We start from the raw sequence: 20,434 nt of genomic DNA on the forward strand, positions 1-20,434 counted from the left end.
TTTTCCTTTATAATAGAAAATTGGTCAGTAGTGTCGATAGCTAAAAATTTACCTAAGTTATCTAATCCGCTTTCTAAACCTTCTAATTTTAATCTAGGGTCGAAAATAACACCAAAACCATACAACATGGGTAATTTAGACTAATATTTTTTAAACTTCTTTGCCATAGAGGCGATAGGAACTTCTAAAACCTCGTGTGTCCTAAATTCACTAAATAAAATAGACATTCTTAAAAGTTCTCTTAACGCTAATGATGACGTTGGGTAATAAGTTCCACTAAGCTTTAAGGTAACTTCGTGAAATCTACCTAAAAAGTTATACAAGAGTTCGGCAACTTACCAATCAGTTTCATCTATAAATCATGGTCCTAATTTTGCACTAACATAATTTGTTATAGCATCTTTATAGGGGATGCATTATTCAAGCATTATATAAGTAGAGTTCCATCTTATGGGCATATCTAAGGTTAATGCTCTAGGATTTTAATTACATGCTTGTAGAAATCTAAACAAATCTTGTATTCTTTGATTGCTACCTTGAATCCAAGCAATGTTATCTCTAATTCTTTTAATATGACCTGGCATTGATTTTAAACCGGACTTTACTATTAAATTAATTATATGACATGCGCAACCTTGGTGAAATATATCATTATTACCGAATAAACTTAAATCATTTTCAAAAAGTTCTATTACTTTAGTATTTGCAGTTGCATTATCTAATGTTATGCCCATTATTCTATCTCTTAAACTATATTCATCAACAACAGATAAAATTGTGTTATATATTAAATTGACAGTATGTGATCCTATAACACATTTGAAACCTAAGATTCTCTTATCCAAATTAAAACCTTTATAATAATGTCCGGATACAGTTAAATAATCCTTGTTGGCAACGGCAGACCAAATATCCGCCGTTAATGCAACGCAACCACTAGTAGAGTGTAGAAGGTTGATTAATGCTTCCTTTTCTTGTTTATATAATTTTAATGCATCTTTCCTGAGAGTAGTTATAGAAAAAAATTTGGCATTAGGATTATATACAATTTTAATATAACGTTGCCAATTTCTTTATTCAGTAAAACTTAGTGGTTGATCTAATGTGGCTATTAATCGTGCCATTTCCATATGATCAACTTACGAATCGTATTTCCACGTGCTTAGACTGCCGGTTTGGCGGTCAAACGATAATTACGTTTGGCGGAGATTAGCTCTGACTCCTTGCTTTTGAAGACACTTTTCAGAGTGTCTTCTTAAGTGTGTAGTGCTGTGAATAGTGTTACCATGTAGTTTCTCACCACAATATTTACATTGAGCTATGTATTTAATGTTACCATTATTGTTGACCTCCTCAAATGTGTTGAAGTGCTCCCAAACTGCTGAGGTGCGTTTGCATTTCTTCTTAGAACTTGCAACACTTGCACTAGCACTACCGCTTGCCTCTCCTCCACGGCCACCAGTGCCACCACCATTACGTCTCCGACCTCTAGTACGTCCACCAAGGGTCAGATTTGCAGTTTCATCAGCAACTCTTTCCATAGTTTGTGATTCCCGCGTTTGAAAAATATTAGGAAATTGTCCTTCTTCGATGTTGAATTGGGCATCAATGGAAATATCACCACCATAACTAGAAGAAGCTATTATGAAAAATAAGAGAGATTGAGAGCGCTTTGAAAGAGATTAAGAGAGATCGAGAGAGATTTAAGTGAGATTAAGAGAGATTTGAAAGAGATTTGAGAGAGATTAAGAGAAATTGAGAGAGAATGAGAGTTTTTTGATAAGGAAAATGGTTGGGGGGAGGGGGTATTTATAGGAAAATTTTTGGGTTGAAAAAAAAATTTTTTTCCCCTAAAAATTCAGGTCCAACGGCTAGTATAATTTTCAGGTAGTTCGGGCAGGTCGGGCAATGGTAAAAAATTCGACCGTTGGGTTCAAATTTTCGGGAAAAATTCGGGTTCGGGTCAGGAAAAAAAAGATCCGTTTGGTTCAAAATTCGGGCATTTTTCGGGCTAACGGTAAAAAAAATTTGGGCAACGGTCAAAAAAAGTCGGGCACCAGGCAAAGCAATTCGGGTAAAATTTAGGCAACTTCGGGTAATGCCGGAAAATTAAAAAAAAATCCGGCGAACGGTGGGGGACGACTTCTCCACGGCGGTGAGCAGTCGGGGGAATGAATATTTTTGGGCTGCCTGAGCCCGTGCCCGGAAAATACCATGGTCGGGCGGCGAGAGGCACCTGCTCGCCGTGCCCAAAATTTTTTGGCACCAGCCATGCCCGCTGCCCGAAGTTGCAGCACTGATTGAACATGAATTTCAGACTTCTAATTGAGATTTTTTTCCCTTGATGTTGACAGAGTTATATGAGTAAGCCTATGTTTGGTAGAGTGTAAAAGAGAGGAAAAAAATTAGGAGAAGAATTTTGGAGAGGACAATGGAATTTTAAGTTGTTTCGTAGAGAAGAAATGAGGAAAAAATAAGTTATAAATGTTGGTTTTGAAAACAATTTTCAATGCGGAAGTGTGTATCTAGCGGATCATGTATAACAAAAATTTTCACAAAATTTTGAGATGCTCTATATATTACATTAATTCATGCAGGAATAAATTAATCAAATTAATTTATGAATAAATTTACTTAGCGAACGATTAGGTCGATAACTTGAGTTCTTTAACCTTGAACGTTCCTCGCTCCAAGCATGTTTAGAATACCCAAATCTTCCTCATCAATTTCTTAAATCCACAAAGACGTGTGTATGAACACACCCGAAACAAAACGGGATTAGTAAATAAACACTTAAGTTTTTCACGAACACCAACACATGCACGATGTGAAATTTGGGAGAAAAATTTTCCCATCCTCACTCTCTAAAATTCGGCCACCTGTGCTAGAGAGAGCAAAAATTGTGTTATCTAATTTTCTGCAATCTCCTATTTATAAAGTAGTAGTCAGACACTTAGAAGAAGTTTTATCCTTATCTCCTAGAAGGCAAATTCCCTTTCTTGGAGTTCTGCATCGAAAACGTGACAAGCACTTTGTCTATGTACGATGCCTGACATAACGCCAACAGTTTTTTCTTGAGCTCTCGAATAATCTTAATCCCAAGAAAATAGCTTGCCTCTCCCAAATCTTTCATTTGGAATTGGTTGGCTAACCAGTTCTTTACGTCTGTTATCAAGTCCACATCATTCCAATGAGTAGAATGTCATCTACATAAAGAGCTAAGAAGACCACCTTTTCTTCTTTCTTATACTTGTAGATACATAGTTCATCAACGTTTTGATCAAATCCATAAGACTTAATAGGCTCATCAAACCTGATGTTCCATGATCTAGAAGCCTGCTTTAATCCATAAATAGATCTCTGCAGTTTGTAAACTTTCTGCTCTTGGTATTTTTCTATGTAACCCTTTGCCTGATCTATATAGATGGTTTCCTTAAGATGGCCATTCAGAAAAGCAGTCTTGACATCTATCTACCATATCTCATAGTTGAAATATACTGTTATAGCCAGGAGTATCCGAATGGACTGAAGCATGGCTACTGGCAAGAAAGTTTTCTCATAGTCAACTCCCTCTTTCTGGGTGTAACCTTTAGCCACTAGCCTTTCTTTATAAATCCCCACTTTTCCATCCGATCCTCTCTTTTTCTTGAAGATCCACTTGCATCCAATGGGTTTTACTCATTCGGGTAAATTTACAAGTTGCCATACTGAGTTGGAGTACACGGACTCCATTTTAAGTTTCATAGCTGCTTGCCATTTTTCCTTATCAGAATCCTCCATTACAGCCTTAAAGGTCAATGGAACTTCCTTATCGTCATCAGCAGTGATGATCTGTGCTTCCCCGGTATACCGGTCAAGTAACCTGCTTCTCCTCCCATTACGACGAGGTGCCACGGGAGTTTGATTAGGAATCATGGTATTAGTTCTTTGTGTTCCAACAACTATTGCCAGTTGTGATCCGATCCCATTAGAAAGTAACTATTCTAGTACTACTTTGCTCCTAGGCTTGAAATCTATCATATAGTCATGCTCTAGAAACATGACATTTGTCAATAGAAGTACCTTTTGATCTTCATGACTATAAAATAGTCCTCCTCTTATCCCTTGTGGGTATCCCATAAAGATGCATACTTCCGACCTTGGTTCCAACCCATATGCGAATGTGTTTCAAGCTAGGTTTTGACCATTCCATAACTCTAGGTGTGTCCTAAGTATACACTTAGATGGTACCAAGTTCAATATATACACCGCACACCTGAGGGCATATCTCCAAAATGAAGTAGGCAGTGAAGAATAAGTCAACATTGATCTTATCATGTCAAACAAAGTCTGATTTCTCCTTTCGGCAACACCATTCTGTTGTGGTGTGCCAGGGGCTATTAGTTGTGACAGCAAACCTTCTTCAATCAAGTAATCCCTAAACTCTCAGTCCAGGTATTCACCTATTGATCCGATCGAAGTGTCTTGATTGGTTTACCTAACTGTTTTTCAACTTCTGCTCAGAATTCTCTAAACTTTCTAAAAGTTTCAGATTTTCGTTGCATTAGGTAAACATAACCATATCTTGAATAATCGTGAATAAAGGTGACAAAATATTCGTAACCTCCTCTTGCTTGAATGTTTAACGATCCACATACATCCGAATGTATCAGCTGAAAAGGTTCTATGGCTCTTTCTCCTTTCGCCATGAAAGGTCTCTTGGTCATTTTACCTTTCAGATAAGATTCACAGACTGGAAGCTCACTAACTTTTAGTTTGCGTAAAGGACCATCCTTTACCAATCTTTTAATCATGTTTAGACTTATATGACCAAGCTTAAGATGCCACAGATATGTGTTATTGTCATGAGAGATCGTTTGCTTCTTATTCTTACTTCTTATTCTTAGGTTCGGCAACTTTGAACATTTCAATGTTAAATAATGAGTTAGGTATTGGTTTTATACAATATAAACCATCATCTAGATGTCCGAAATAAATATTAAAACTATTTTGAGAAATGTGAACAAATTCATTATCAAAATAAACTTTAAATAATTGTTCGAATAGCCTAGCTACAAAAATCAAATTTCTATGAATGTCTTGAATAAAATAAACATTGTTCAAAACTAAAAATTTATTTTTCCTAAAACGAAGTCTAACTTCTCCAACTGCTTTTGCTGAAACTCTTATGCCATTGCCCACTTTCATCGTATAGTCCCCATCGGCAAGCTCAATATAGGAGCTAAGACTCTACAAAGAAAAACAAACATGATTAGTTGCTCCCGAATCAATTATCCAGGCCGACGTATTACCCTATACATGTTTCAAGAACTAGCAAATCTGATTTAGCTTTTTCTTTCTATTCTCTAGCTCCTTGAGATACTTCTTACAATTTCTCTTCCAATGCCCATCTCCATTACAGTGGAAAAACTTTCTTTTGGGTTTCTGGTTGGAGCCCTTCTTGTTAGCCTTATTGTTCTTACCTTTCTTTCCCTTCCTTTGGTTTTTGTTCTTTCTCTTGTTCTTACCAAATCCAGCTGCAACAACAACATTTGCTTCTCCTCTTTTACCTTTGTTGGTAGATTCGAAGTTTTGTAGATCATTCAACTGTTCAGTCAGGTTGGCTTTCCTTTTTTTTTTCATAACATAGTTATTCGTGAACTGTTGAAAGGCAGGTGACAGAGTTTCTAAGATGATTCCTTGACCCAGCGATCAAAAGGCTCCCTTACGGCTTTAGATGTATTTTCTGTGGGTTCTTGAGGACATTCCTCTAGAAGGACAAACTTATAGTCATCACAGATAAGTAGGATGTTCATGTTACTTTCCACTTTATATAATTATCTCCATCCAGTTTTTCAGCCGCAAGTAGTGAGATTATAAGATTAGTCATATTGCTGAAAATAAATAGAGTATTCATCTAATCAATTTTTGTGCATGAATATCAGGGCATGTGAATTTTGGCATAATTAAATATGATGCATGATGGAAATGAAAAATACATAAATCATGTTTTAATTTTAGGTGCCAACGATAATCCAATTTACCACGAATATAGTGTCACCGTAGGGTATATCAAAATAGTCACAAATTGAACCAAGATCTTTTCAATTAATAAATATAATCAAAATATCTCATATTTTTTCATATTTATTAACTACCATTATTTTGGTCAAAATATAATCAACTAATTTAAGTATATTTTATGAGTGTATTTCATATTCTACAGACTTAACCTCGGAGTGCCGCCGTAGGATAGGTTAAACTAGAAATACATCTTTGAATCCTATCGTTAGGAAGTCAATATTGACATTGACCCGAAAGAACACTTTCCATAGGGAGTGCAAAATCGATGTCGTTGTGAAGCCCCTTTCGAATCTCACGGTGTTGAGCTAACGATGGATACCAGTGGGTTGTATTGTCATACAATCCTCTCCCACTCAATATTTTACAAATATGTATTATATTTGAAAATCATCTCACGATTTTCAAATCCCTATAAATAAACCATTTATTTATTGGATATGTGAAATTTAAAAATTTAATTCTTAAATACAATTTCACACATAACATAAAATTTAAAAATTTTAGTGATATTCATAAAATATTCAATAATCTATACACATAAAGTAATGAATAAACTTTTTATTAAATTAATAATAAATATCTTATAATAAATATCAAATACTCAGTATAGATGTCACTCAAATAGTCGATCACATGACCAATTGTTATCTTCAAACATGCAGCCTTCATAAGATTAAAAACTCAATTTATTTTAGTTAAGGGTGGCAATTCGTATTAGTGGGTCGTGTTCGTGTCAACTCGTTTATTAATCGTGTCAGAAAATATTAACTCAAACACGATCTGTTTATTAAATGTGTCAAAAATGTAACCCAAACACAGCTCATTCGTATAATCCGTTTAAATTAAAATATTGAATAAATAATTAATATAATAATAACTTATTTAATACAGTCAAGACAGGTTTAACATGTTTATTGGTTAATTTATTTTTTTCTTTAAGAAAAATAAATGAATTTTACCTACAAATATTAAAATTCACATTATTTGTATCTAATATGTCATATAAAATTTAATGTTATATCACATATCATTAGATTGCAGATGACACATATAGTTAATCGTGTCAATTTTTGTCACTTCATGTTACAAGGTCAAACTTAAACAACTCATTTATTAATCATGTTAACCCAATTATGACTCAAACTCATTTATTGGTTAATTTATTTTTTCCTTTAAGAAAAATAAATGAATTTTACGTACAAATATTAAAATTCACATTATTTGTATTTAATATGTCATATAAACTTTCATGTTATATCACATATCATTACATTACAGATGACACATATAATTAATCGTGTCAATTCGTGTCACTTCATGTTAGAAGGTCAAACCTAAACAACTCATTTATTAATTGTGTTAATCCAATTATGACCAAAACTCATTTATAATAAACTCATATCTGTGAATTTTATGCGAGTTTCGAATCGTATCATTGTATTGCTACTTGAATTGCTAACCCTAATTTTATTTTGGACGTTACAGACAATATATTTTCTTCAAACTTGCAGCCTTTGAGTCTTCAGACACGTTTTATAAGTTTTCCTTGCTGGTCGACATGTGTTATAAATTAGAGACGTGCTAGCTTATCAAAGAGTTAAAAAGCTTACGTACAACCAAGTGAGGTGTAGCGGGACTCGAGCTCCCTCTCAACTTAAGTCTGGTTTAGTTCTCATATTTGAGTTTTTAATTTGAGTAAAAATATAATATTTTATAAAAATCTTTTATTATAATAAAAAAAATTAAATGTGATTTTTATACTAATTTTTTACTGTAACAAATTAGAATTAAAAAAACTTGAATTAAAGAACTAAACGAGACCTTATTTTTACTTATAAAAATATATACAAAATGTTATTTGTTATTATACATATTAGGCTGCACAAAAAAATAAAAATAAAATCCTATAATCTTACAATTACTATTTTTTTTTTTAATAATAAGCTTCCATGATTAACAAAAGTTCTGCGTCACTGGAGACACTTGATTTACAGCCTAGACTTGAGACTTCTTATAATGAGATTTTTCTTTTTTTGAAGTTATAATATATAAGAATTACATGAATAAAGGATAAGGGATGGTAGACTGAGTCAATGACATGAACTTAATGTCCAGAAAAGCGAATAGTCTTATCATGCTACTTATAAGATCGGTCGAACTTTATAACGAAACTGATAATTAAACACAAGTCTATATATATATATATATATATATTTGAACTTCTAGAGAAATACTTTTAGATTTGTTCGCTTCGTCATATCATATAACATCATCAGAATTATATATGTCATAAACAAATTGACGAAACTGCACACTAACATATACACACACACACACCATATTTATTTGTACTTTACAATTCATTTCTAGTTTTTTATAGTTAGGACCATCCAACATATATTTATCTGACGTTAAGTTAAAAGGAGAAGTACATAAGATTCCTGTGTTTTGCCTAGATCATAGAAATTAACCGTTTTTCTCGCTGCTATATATATTATGAATGAAAAACCATATCGAATAAAATTTCACACACAATAAAAGATTAAACTCGTCCATATATATTATTATCATAATTGGGTTGATCAGTTTCTTGTACAAGGTAACAACAAAGACACAAGGCAAGTGCACAGAGTTTTATTTTATTTAAAAGACTGGAATATCGATCACAGAAGTTATATAAACAAACATTATTCTTAATTACTTTCTTCCTAATTGCGTGGCCTTGCAAGGAGAACCAATTCAGCCTTCTTGTGCATGGTGATGCTAAATACTTCAGGCATGTCCAAATCCTTAGCCGTAACATCCGGAGCAAGCTCAACAACCGCAATTCCGAACGTCACACCCCGGCAGATTCTTCTACCAGCCCCAAAGGGTATAAACTCAAAGTTCGTCCCTCCAAAATCAATAGGGATACCAACAAATCTTTCTGGCTTAAATGCTTCTTGATCTTCCCAACTTTCCAGGTCTCTTCCAATTGTCCATGCATTGACAAAGATCCTCGTCTTGTCGGGAATATCATATCCGTCGATTTCGACGTGTTTCGTGGATTCTCTTGGAATTAGAACTCGAGCAGGAGGATAAAGTCGTAATGACTCTTTGATGACTGCTTTCATGTAAGTGAGTTGAGGTAAATCACTCTCTAACACAACTCTTCTGTCTCCGACGACGCTTCGAACTTCAGCTTGTGCTTCCGAGGCTTTAGAGTTAAAAATGAGCTCTGTCATTCCCCAATCAAGGGTGATGGAAGTTGTACGTAGCGGTTCCTGCAGCAAACATGTCCTACCAAGCACAAATGTTGATATATAGCAAATTTTGTGTAAAACCAAAAGGAAAAAACAAAGCTTATTTTCTATGGGGTTGTGCATATTTCTTTAGGGTTTTTGCACCTCAGATCCCCAAACTGTCACCAAACTCCCATTTGCTTAGTACTTGGGTTCTCATTTTAAAAGCTTAAACAACTAGGTCCCCATACTCTTATTTCTTGTACCTAACGTCCTTGAAAACTTATTTTGACTTAAAAGTACTCCATAACAGCTTGTTATCTTTGACATTTATTAAATTAATGAAAATCGTGGAACAAAAATGAATTTAGTTTTGCATCAATTATAATCAATTAATCTATGTTACTATTTTTACTCTTGAATGTAAGTGCATCAAGTCAACAAATTATAATAAAAATGAAGTGATTTTTGATGATGTTTTCAAACTCGTTACTTATATCTCTAGATCAGTCAACATGTTATAATGCATGCAGCTTATGAGATAATATCTCTAAAATACTTATATTATTAAGAGAAAATTATTAAACTTACCTTTAGAGTGATGGTCTGAATTTTTACCGCTTACTATTGATTAACACCATTTTGATTAATATAGTTATTTAACTAAAAATGATATTTATCAACAATAAGAGATAAAAATTCAAAATCATATACACTCTAAGGGGTATTTGTCTCCTTTTCCCTTTTGTTAATTAAGAAAGAATTATCAAAAGATTTTAAAATTTGAGATTAAAAAAAAAAAAAAACAGAGGCAGAGAGACTCAAAAGCTTCTATTTGGCACGGAGAAAAAAAAACAAGAAATAAAAATAAAACCGAGGAAAATATGATAGGAGTACTAAAAAATTTTAATAAAACAAAAAAACAACTCGATCAGAGGAAAAAATAAAAAAAGCATCATATTTGCTTATAATTTTAAAAATATTTGATCATTGTTTAAAGTGGTTGGCTCAAAACGCCACCCACCCTAATTTCCCAATTTTGTTTTCGTGCACCTAATTGCTACAAAATTCTCCACCAATAAAGCGATCTAAAAATTTTTACTAACCAGAATAATAACCTTGACATTATCCATAGTGAGAGGCATCACACCAGATCCGTTCCTTTGAATATCAAACAAGACATCCACAAGGTCCCTACTCTCATCATCAATCTCTCTCTTGGGATTAAGATGATCCACCACAATCCGATCGAAGAGTCGATCGAAGCTCTTAAACGTCTTCACAAGTCTGATTTCATTCCTGTCAATGTGTGCCCAAACTCCATGGAAGGAAAGAAATCTCCAAGACTGAGGTCCCAGCAACTCTTAAAGCTCTTCAAGCAGCTTTTGGAAACCCTGCTTGTCATAGTCGCCTCCTTCCGAAATCTCTTCCAAAAGCAACTTTGCAAATAACTATCGTTTGTATACTTGCCAAGCATCTTGCTAAGATTGATGGTGCCGGGATAAGACTCTTCGACGCGACGAACAAGACGAGCAACTTCTTCTCTAACAAAGCTGAAGGATTGAACCCTTTTTGCACTTTAAAGCTCAAGTATTATGCATATTTTCCTAACGTATCTCCAATAAGCTCCATAGGGTGAGAATGCAATGTTTGTGCAGTTGTACAAGAGGTACTTGGCGGCATGCAATGATTTTGGGGCGGCTTGAGAATGCGAGATCATGAGTTTTCGTCACTTGCTCAGCTAGTCTAGCCGCTGAAATTATCACGGTTCGGACATGACCTAGTTGTAGGTAAAATATTGGACCGTACTTTTGTGCCAACTCTTGGAGATAAATATGAGGGTTTCTGCCAAGCTGGTGAAGGTTACCGATTAGGGGTAGTTTTAAGGGGCTTCTTGGGAGATTGAGTGCTGGATTTCTTGGTTTCTTAAAGATCATGAACTTAAGAAGAATCAAAATTAGGAAAATGGTAGGTAAGAGAAAGGGTGGTTCCCTTAGGCAATCAAGAAAAGCCATTATTGGAATAGTTCTTTGGTCTCAATTAGCTAAAGTGAGTAGTTTATGATCTGTATATCACTCTTGGCTTTCTGTGCATCTTTTTCCATCAATCTTATGATTTTTATAGTGAAATCTAAGCAGGATAACAATTATTATCTTGAGTGCTTTTCAATTGCGTATCACATTAGAATTATATAAATCGAAATTACTACGGAACTATATGGAACAGCTTACTCATACGGTATAGCAGATATCATAAATAACTAATTAGGCATTAAATAACATAATTATTTTAGCTAGTTAGTAAATAACACATTCTTAAAAAAGTTTATTTGATTTAAAATTTTGTAAGAAAAAACAGTGTAACAAAAAGTTTGAGTTGTGATTTGAATAGTGAAGCGAATGAAGCCTCATTGTTGAGGAGCCAACAAGCCGTCACGATGCCAGATCCAGGCACTCCATCGCAAGAGAAGATGAGTTCAACAATGATAGGAATCGAAGGAGCTCAGTAGGGTAAAACTAGAATTTTTACATATATAAGGAGTTTAAATATATTCTATTTTTTTCAACCATCCAAAAAGTTGCTATTAATTTTTATTATCCCTTACAAATATGCTATTTACTTTATTCTCCTTATTTTATACATAATCATCTTTTTATTTTCTCATTTTTTATTTATAATTTTTTTAAATTTTCTTTCTTTTTATTAGTAAAATTTTAAGAGATTGCGATATTATATTTATTAATTAAAAGATGACAACTTAAAATTTATATAAAACCTGGGATTAGAGTTGGTGTTTTTAATACTACTCTAAATTTAATTTATTGCAATGAAATAATTAATATGTGTAGGTATGATAAAAATCTTTTAAATCTATTGTTAATTAATATTATACACTGTAAAATTATTAGTATTATGTTCTCTTGGGTTTCCAGTACTATCATTCACTTTCGTGCTCCGATCAACAGGACTAATCCTCGTTTTCTTTAGATAATAATTTCCCTCCAGTTCTAATTAATATTATTTGATAAATTTTAGTGGTCTTAGGATCGTTTTATTTTCAAACGCATTCCCTTTCAAATACATTGTTGGCTCACGATCGAGTGACGACGAGAAAAATGGAAGTTTTCACTAGCTAGCAAAATCATGTATAGTATAAAAGCACACCTCCAAAGAGACTCCGGACTCCTTAAATTTTAGTAAAATTTTAGCTAAAATAACTAGCTTAAATAATTAGAAAGTTATTTTAGCTCACAACTTTTAGATGATTCACTTAAATTATAGTCTCTATTTTAGTTAAATATAGATGATTTTTATATTTTTTAAATTTAAAATATAAATAATTTTCTTTAACTTTTACTTTATGTTAAATCAAATAATAAGATAATAAAAAAATTAATTAATGGCTAACCATTCTTGCTAGATATGTTTGGCTAATGAGAAATGTATTCTCTAAAATAGCTAACCGGTTGGCTAATAGTTAGAGTGAAAATAAATAAATAAATAAGTCATATCATTAGCTATTTTGACTAAAGACATCTAAAATAGCATAGTTGGAACATAACATTTATAACTAAACACAAATTATTTAATATTTATTGAATTTGAAATATAAATAGCTTTATTGAATTAACCCTTACATTTATTACTGTTTCAAAGAATTAAATAATATTAAAAAATTAAATTGCTAGCCCATTCTTGCTAGGGATTGAGCTCATACATGTCCCTTTTTGTGTCCCCCTAATAAGATCTTGACACGTCACTTAACTCTCATGACTTTTTAATTGTCATGTCATTATATTACTGGAGGGATATAAAAGGGGACACCGAAAAGGAGACATAGGAGTTGATTTCTCTTGCTAGCTATATTTGGCTAGTGTAAAATACATTCTTTAAGATAGCTAACTATTTGGTTAATGGTCGGAGTGGAAAAATGCCGAAAAAAAATTAATCATTAGTCGTTATGGTTAAATACATGAAATGACTAGCATGGTTGGAGATGCTCTAAATTTTATAATATATATTGTTAAATAAAGGGATAGAGCTCATATGTCTTAATATTCGTGTCCCTTTTTGTATCTCTCCTAATAAGATCATGTCACATTAATTAAAATATTTTAATTGTTATGACTTTTTAATTGATGTGATATGAAATTTTATTTGACGTAACATGATCATATTTATTAGAGGAATATAAAAAGGAACATGAATAAAAGGACACAGAAGTTGATCATGCAACTGTTACATCGAGATTTGGCGTAGCATAGAGATGTTTTCAAGTCACGCGCGTGTTTGTTAGATTTGAAGCCCCTTTTATTCGGATAATTTTCCTTCTTGTTCGAATCTGGCGAAGTGCATGAGTTACTCATTGTATATAGAACTTTCCATTGCCATTCAATGTACCATATATTAATGGTTTGGTCCACTTATTCATGCTTGAAGCCAATTACGTAATGAATTGCCATGCACAACACTAGTTTCTTAGCAGTGCTTGTATTAAAAGGATATGAAAGGGGACACGATATAGAGATCGTATCCTTAGGGATAGAACCCGAAATCCTGACGGGCCACTATGGTGGTGTTAAGGTCTTGTTTTGATCGTAAGTAATTTACTTACTTAAATTACTTGTTGGTTGCCTGTAATATGAAATTTCAGTTTATTTACCTTTCAGAAAAAGGTTGTTTGGTTCCGATTGATTATTTTGGGCCTGACTATTTCATTTTATTCACTTACTTATTTATTCAGTTTTATAACTCTTATCCTACTGGGCCTTTCATTTTTCTATGTTTCAAATGCATTTAACCCCACCCAGGCGACGCTAGAAGTAGCGCAGAATAAGTGAGGAATTCAGTTCTAGAAGAAAGGAAGTGGTGAAGCACTTTCCATCTTTATCAGATTCATTAAGGCATGTATTAATTATGGATTGTGAAAGCCTAAACTTTACTAGACTGTGGTCGATGTCAGTTATTTACTTTTCTGTATTTAATTATGTATGCACAAGTGTAACCTTGTGGATGCCAGAGGCTGACTTTTGATGTTAATCTTAACAGTGATTATATTTTGTAAAGTCCGCCTCACTTTTTCTTAAAACTCGATTTCGTTAAAATAACATGGCTTGTTTGGAAATACCTGAGTGTTTTGGATTTGAAATTAAATTTTGAAATGTTAACGGTTTAATCACCCTCTTAATCAAGTTTAATTTCTAAACAAGTCTCCACGTCACTAACCATATTTGGGGGCATGACATTTTTATTTTAATGAGCCGATTATAAGAATGGACAATTAGCATAAAAAACTGATACCATATATTATTTAACCATTATCTCACATATTAACATTTGTTATTAAAAGAGGAGGGTTTGATAGAGTATGGGTTGGCTAGTAGGTGTCAATCTAGCTAGTTAGGATAACGTGGCCTATTGTAATATTAGTTATAATCTCTCGTCAATTATTTAAAAAAAAAATGGATTCAGAAACTAAGCATATTGCAGGAAAAGAATTAATGGAGAGAAGTATAAAGAGAGTAGAAAAAGATTTCAATATATAATTAGATTTGGGATGATAAGAAAATAAAAATATATAAAACATTAATTATTTCAATACTATTATTCTTAAAATCTTAAGACACGTCTTAATATACATGCGCGCGCGCGCACATATATATATATATATATATATGATTAATTATTTTCTATAGTAATTTTTTATGTTAGTTATCTTTACTCATAATTTATTAAAAAAAATAATTTTGATGGTCGAGTTGGGTAACTATGTAGTCCCGCAAATGCGAAGGTAAGACCCATCCTAAAGATAGTACCCGCAAGTCTAGATCTATTGTCTTATATTTCCTGTCCCATTGATCATCCCTCAATATTACTATTTTTTTTGTTTTTATTTATCTTATTATTATTTATTATTAAAAACATTTAGTATATATAATGGTCAAGTTTTTAAATTTAGATGATATGGTAAAATAGTTTTTGGGGACAACCAATGGGATGGACAATTTTCTTGAAAAAAAAAAAAAAGGCCTTTCGGAAGACATCAATACTTACCAAGATGATAGCCTTCACATTATCCATGGTGAGAGGCATCTCACTAGAGCCATTCTTCTGTACATCAAGCAAGACATCAACAAGGTCCTTATGCTCATCATCTTTTTCGTTCTTGGCATCCAGATGTTCAGCCACAATCTGATCAAGAAGTTTATCAAAGCCCTAAACCTTTTTCACGACTCTTGATTTAAATCCCTTCAAGATGTGCACAAGCTCCATGGAAGGGAAGGAATCTCCAATCCCGAGCCCTCCGAGCAACTCTTGATACTCTTCAAGCAACTTCTGGAAACCATGATTCTCATATTCTCCTCCTCCAGAGAAGTCCCTTCCTAAACACACCCTGCAAACAATATCATTAGCGTAAAGTGCTAGCATCTTGCTAAGGTTAACCGTTCGAGGATAAGGCTCCGCGACACGACGAACAAGACGGGCTACTTCTTCTTCTTCTCTAATAAGGCTAAAAGACTGGACTCTTTTTGCACTGAGAAGCTTAACTAGACAGAGTTTTGGAACGTATCTCCAGTAATCTCCATAAGGGGCGAAAGCCATGTCAGTGCAGTTGTAGAAGAGGTACTTGGCGGCGACGATTTGGGGGCGGCCTTATAGTGCGAGATCACGAGTTTTAAAGGCTTCCTTGGCTATTCTAGCTGATGAAATTATGACTGTGGGGATTTGACCTAGTTTCAAGTAAAATATTGGACCATACTTTTGTGCCAACTTTGGGAGAGAGATGTGAGGGTTTTTGCCAAGTTGGTAAAGGTATCCAATGATGGGAAGTTTGGGAGGGCTTGGTGGGAGATTAAATGATTTATTTCTTTCTCTAATAACTGGGTTTTTCCTTATGATGAACTTCAGTGAAATCACAAGGAAAATTAGGGCAAAGAACAAGGATGAGGGCTTGAACTCTATCCACTGATCAAGGAAAGCCATTAATGGAGTTTCTAATCTAAAACTAAATTGATCAGATATATGTGCAGTTGTGCAGAGAATATATTAGCGTCGGTCTTCAAGCCTTTGAGACTCGAATTTTCGCGTGGATCAAGTACTCGGTTTCGGAATTATTGAAATGAACTCTGGGATTGAGACTTCCAACAAATTGATCAGTTGATTGCTTTGCTTGTTCTATTACAGTTTATTCGTTCTTGTTTGCTATTTTTTGCTTTTCCCAATTTCCCAAACGCAAAAGAGTTATTCCTTTTTTCCTCTGTTTTAGTGAACATTTGAAGCATATAGATGATGATTAAGTTACAAAACCGTACATTCCTTCTTCTTAATTTGATCCTAAAAAAATAAAAGTTTTATGGAAATATTTATTGTAATAGTGATATCCCTTAATTTAAAAAAAAAAACATAAGAGTTGTTTTCTTTTGATCAATTTAAACTTGGAAATGTTTGCGGTATTTTGAAGAAGAATCTTTTTTTTGTTTTCAATTTTTTTTTTCCAGAACATCAATTTGATAGATTTTATAATGACCACAAATGGACGAATGTGCCGTTCCAAAACAACAAATGGATGAATGTGCTAAAATCAAGGTGAACACAAATTGTTGGATACCGCACAGGATGGAGAAAAAACACAAATGGAAACTCGAAGAAGACGAACATTTCAAGGGTTTGTAAATCCTAAATTAGGAAATTGCTGATTGACGGAGAATTAGGGCAAGTTTTTACATTAAATTGCACTGTTGCACCATTAATTATTTCGTTTTTTGCATAATGGACCCTAAACTTTCATTTTTGAAAAATTTCACCCTCAACTTTAAAATCAATTGCAATTGAGGTCTAATAGTTGATGGCATTATCAAATTGATAGTTCAAGACACGAGATCTGGACGTGACATGGTTTGAAAAATGTTGATCTTTGCCTTTTTGATGTGTGAATCTCGTGTTTTCAATTGTCAATTTGATAACATTCGTAATTAGATAGTAGACCTCAATTACAACTGATTTTAACGTTCTAGGTGCAGTTTACTGAAATTGAAAATTTGGGGTGCATTATGCAAAAAAAAAAAAAAAAATGTTTACTAATTTTTTTGTTACCCCTTTATTGTATTTTCTAGGTTGGTTTTTAGAGAAAGAGATCTATTGTACTAATGTTTCCCATGAAACTTGAGGGTGACAGTAAGAGAAGAAAGTAGGTAATAATTAAGTAAAAAGTATAAAAAGTGAATGGCATAAATAAAAATAAAAATTAACTGTTTTTTTGAAGCTCGAAGTAAGAGTAAAGAGTAGGAGACATGCAATGTAAGTAAAAGTACAACTTTTTTCTTAGCAAAAAAAAAAAAAAAGAGGAAGTACAAGTACCAAAAGTGAATGGCATTTCTAGAAACAAAAATTAACTGATTTTTCTTAAGTTCGGGGAAAGAGAAAAGAGTATGCAATAAGTAAGTGAAAAGTAAAAATGATAAATGAGACAAAGAAAAAAAAAATTGGTTGGAAGTTACATAAGAGACAAAGTATATATAAAAGACAAACATGCAAGAAAGTAACAACTGAAAAATAAAAAGGGCAAAAATAGAAAGAAAAAAAAATTTCCATGACACATGTTTACTTTAAGAGGCTTATATTATATAGTAGATGGTAGATATATTTTTTTAAATTTATTGTTAACTGATAAGTTGGGCATTTGGGGTGATTATGTACGCTTTTTTATTTCTAGATCGTTTCAATTGGTTTTTGTCCAAAAAGAAGTTTTGAATGAAGCATAATGTGTGGACGTTGAAATATTGACAAAGAATGATACTTTGGTTCTTATATAGAAATTCCTTCCCAGCTGATTTTTAGATTTATTTCTGGTTGTTTCTTGCTTTTTGCTTACATCTCTATTAGCCTATTTACGGATCGTTGGTAAACTTTGTATTCTTAACAATATCCAAGTGGAGAGCTTCTGGTACGTAGTGCCAATTTCCAATAAAGAGATGTACAATTAGAGAAATTAACATAACATCCCAACTAGATAAAACCTTGTCGAGATAAAACCTCTCGATTACCAAAAAAGAGCCTGATCGGCAGAGAAAATTGATGGAATTAAAGGGAATTTGAATCTGAAATTGTACCACTTGGAAACAACAAAGAAAAATATTGCAACATGTGAGGAAATCAGAGCAATCCCTCACTTTACGATTGCAGAACGATAAAAAAAACTAACACTCTAATCGAGCGAACAAGAACACCAGCGAAATTGAGGCTGTCTCTTCAACTGAGAAAAACCAAGAAAGTCAAATCTTTTATTACCAGATTCACAGCAATACAAGAGCCAAGAACGAAAGCAAAACCCAGATCTGCATGAATTCTCTCACAGACCCTTTTGCTCTCTCAATTCTCTCACTCTCTTCTTTCTCTGACTAGCCTCCTATATCTCTCTCTAAAACCAGAAAAACAATTTGAGAAAAAAAAAAACTCTCTCAATTACTTACCCGTAATCCTTATTTGGTATTGTTAGGTATTTTTATTAGTTGGCAATTTATTGGCAATCTTGTAAAAATTCAAAAAATAGGTTCAAGAAGATTTCAGATTGCAGAAGAAGAATTCGAATCAGATTTGAAGTTAAAGTTGCATATTTTGTTGAGTTGAGATTTGAAGAGATAAGGATAAAGGCTTGGTCAAAGGAAGATAAGACATTGATTGAGATTTGGAGAACCAAGAAAGTCAAATCTTTTATTACCAGATTCACAGCAATACAAGAGCCAAGAACGAAAGCAAAACCCAGATCTGCATGAATTCTCTCACAGACCCTTTTGCTCTCTCAATTCTCTCACTCTCTTCTTTCTCTGACTAGCCTCCTATATCTCTCTCTAAAACCAGAAAAACAATTTGAGAAAAAAAAAAACTCTCTCAATTACTTACCCGTAATCCTTATTTGGTATTGTTAGGTATTTTTATTAGTTGGCAATTTATTGGCAATCTTGTAAAAATTCAAAAAATAGGTTCAAGAAGATTTCAGATTGCAGAAGAAGAATTCGAATCAGATTTGAAGTTAAAGTTGCATATTTTGTTGAGTTGAGATTTGAAGAGATAAGGATAAAGGCTTGGTCAAAGGAAGATAAGACATTGATTGAGATTTGGAGACATAAAGATAAAACATTAGTTATTTGAATTTAAATGGGATCCTAGAATGAGATAAGGATCAAAAAGATTATGTCGAGATTTTATTGTGATGATTATCCGGTTTTTTGGCTTTTGGTTGGATTCGAATTTGAAGTGAATTTAAATTGTAATCGAAGATTGATTTGGCCAAAGAAAAATCTATATATATATATTGGATTTTTGGATTTTACGGGAGATTAACTTGGAGCCAATGTGATATCTAAGTCATTGTATAGATATATGTGTGCGTGGAGGCATTGACATGGAGATGGCTGGAGAAGATTTTGGAAAAATATAAAGAGAATCGGAGCTTTAGTTTTAAATTAGATTCTCGTGATCTTTTGGAGATATTATTAAAGGCTTTGGTTTTAACTAGAGAGAATAGGGGTTTAATAGAATATTTTCAGAAAAGAGTCTGTAAGTTTTTGTGAGCCTTGTGCGTTATTGAGATCGTCCTTCGGGAGAGGGATTTGTTGCTTTCGGGAGGAAGCTCTATCAGTCGAAGGGAGTTCACCATGCAGTTAAGAAGACGTGTGGTGCACGCTAAAGAAATCACTGTGGAGATTCGTCACAGCGGCGTTGTTGTCTAGGAGGGAGTCCTTGAGTGAATAAGTCCGTCCAGTGTCTGTAATTTCTGGAACATAGTGAATTGTTTATTGTCTGGGTGTGGCCCCGCAGAGTAGGTGTGCGCATTGAGCTGCGATATCATATTGTGTGTTCCTTTACTTTCTGCACTTTATTTTACTCGAGCAACTGAACGTAATTAACTCAGATCTAACAAGTGGTATCAAAGAGGTTCACTAACCATAAGTTCGGCGAGATCTTGGAGAGTTGATCTGTTATGTTTGGAATGGATTTTTTGAAGGAAGGAGGTTCAGTTGTATGTCCCCCTCTTCTTGATGGTTCAAATTATTCATATTAGAAGGCCCGGATGAAGGCTTTCATCAAGGCTCAAGATGAGAAAGCCTGGCGTGCTGTTTTGAATGGCTGGAAACATCCAGTAACTAAAG

General features: G+C 33.4%; 2 pseudogenes; both read right to left on the reverse strand.

Annotated features, from left to right (window-relative positions):
* Positions 1-8,771: 8,771 nt before the first annotated feature.
* Positions 8,772-11,299, reverse strand: LOC21401913 (annotated as a pseudogene).
* Positions 11,300-15,051: 3,752 nt separating this feature from the next.
* On the reverse strand, positions 15,052-15,887 carry LOC112092794 (annotated as a pseudogene).
* Positions 15,888-20,434: the final 4,547 nt, after the last annotated feature.

The sequence above is a fragment of the Morus notabilis genome, unplaced genomic scaffold (assembly GCF_000414095.1).
Source record: "Morus notabilis unplaced genomic scaffold, ASM41409v2 Scaffold333, whole genome shotgun sequence".
In the NCBI taxonomy this organism is placed as follows: Eukaryota; Viridiplantae; Streptophyta; class Magnoliopsida; order Rosales; family Moraceae; genus Morus; species Morus notabilis.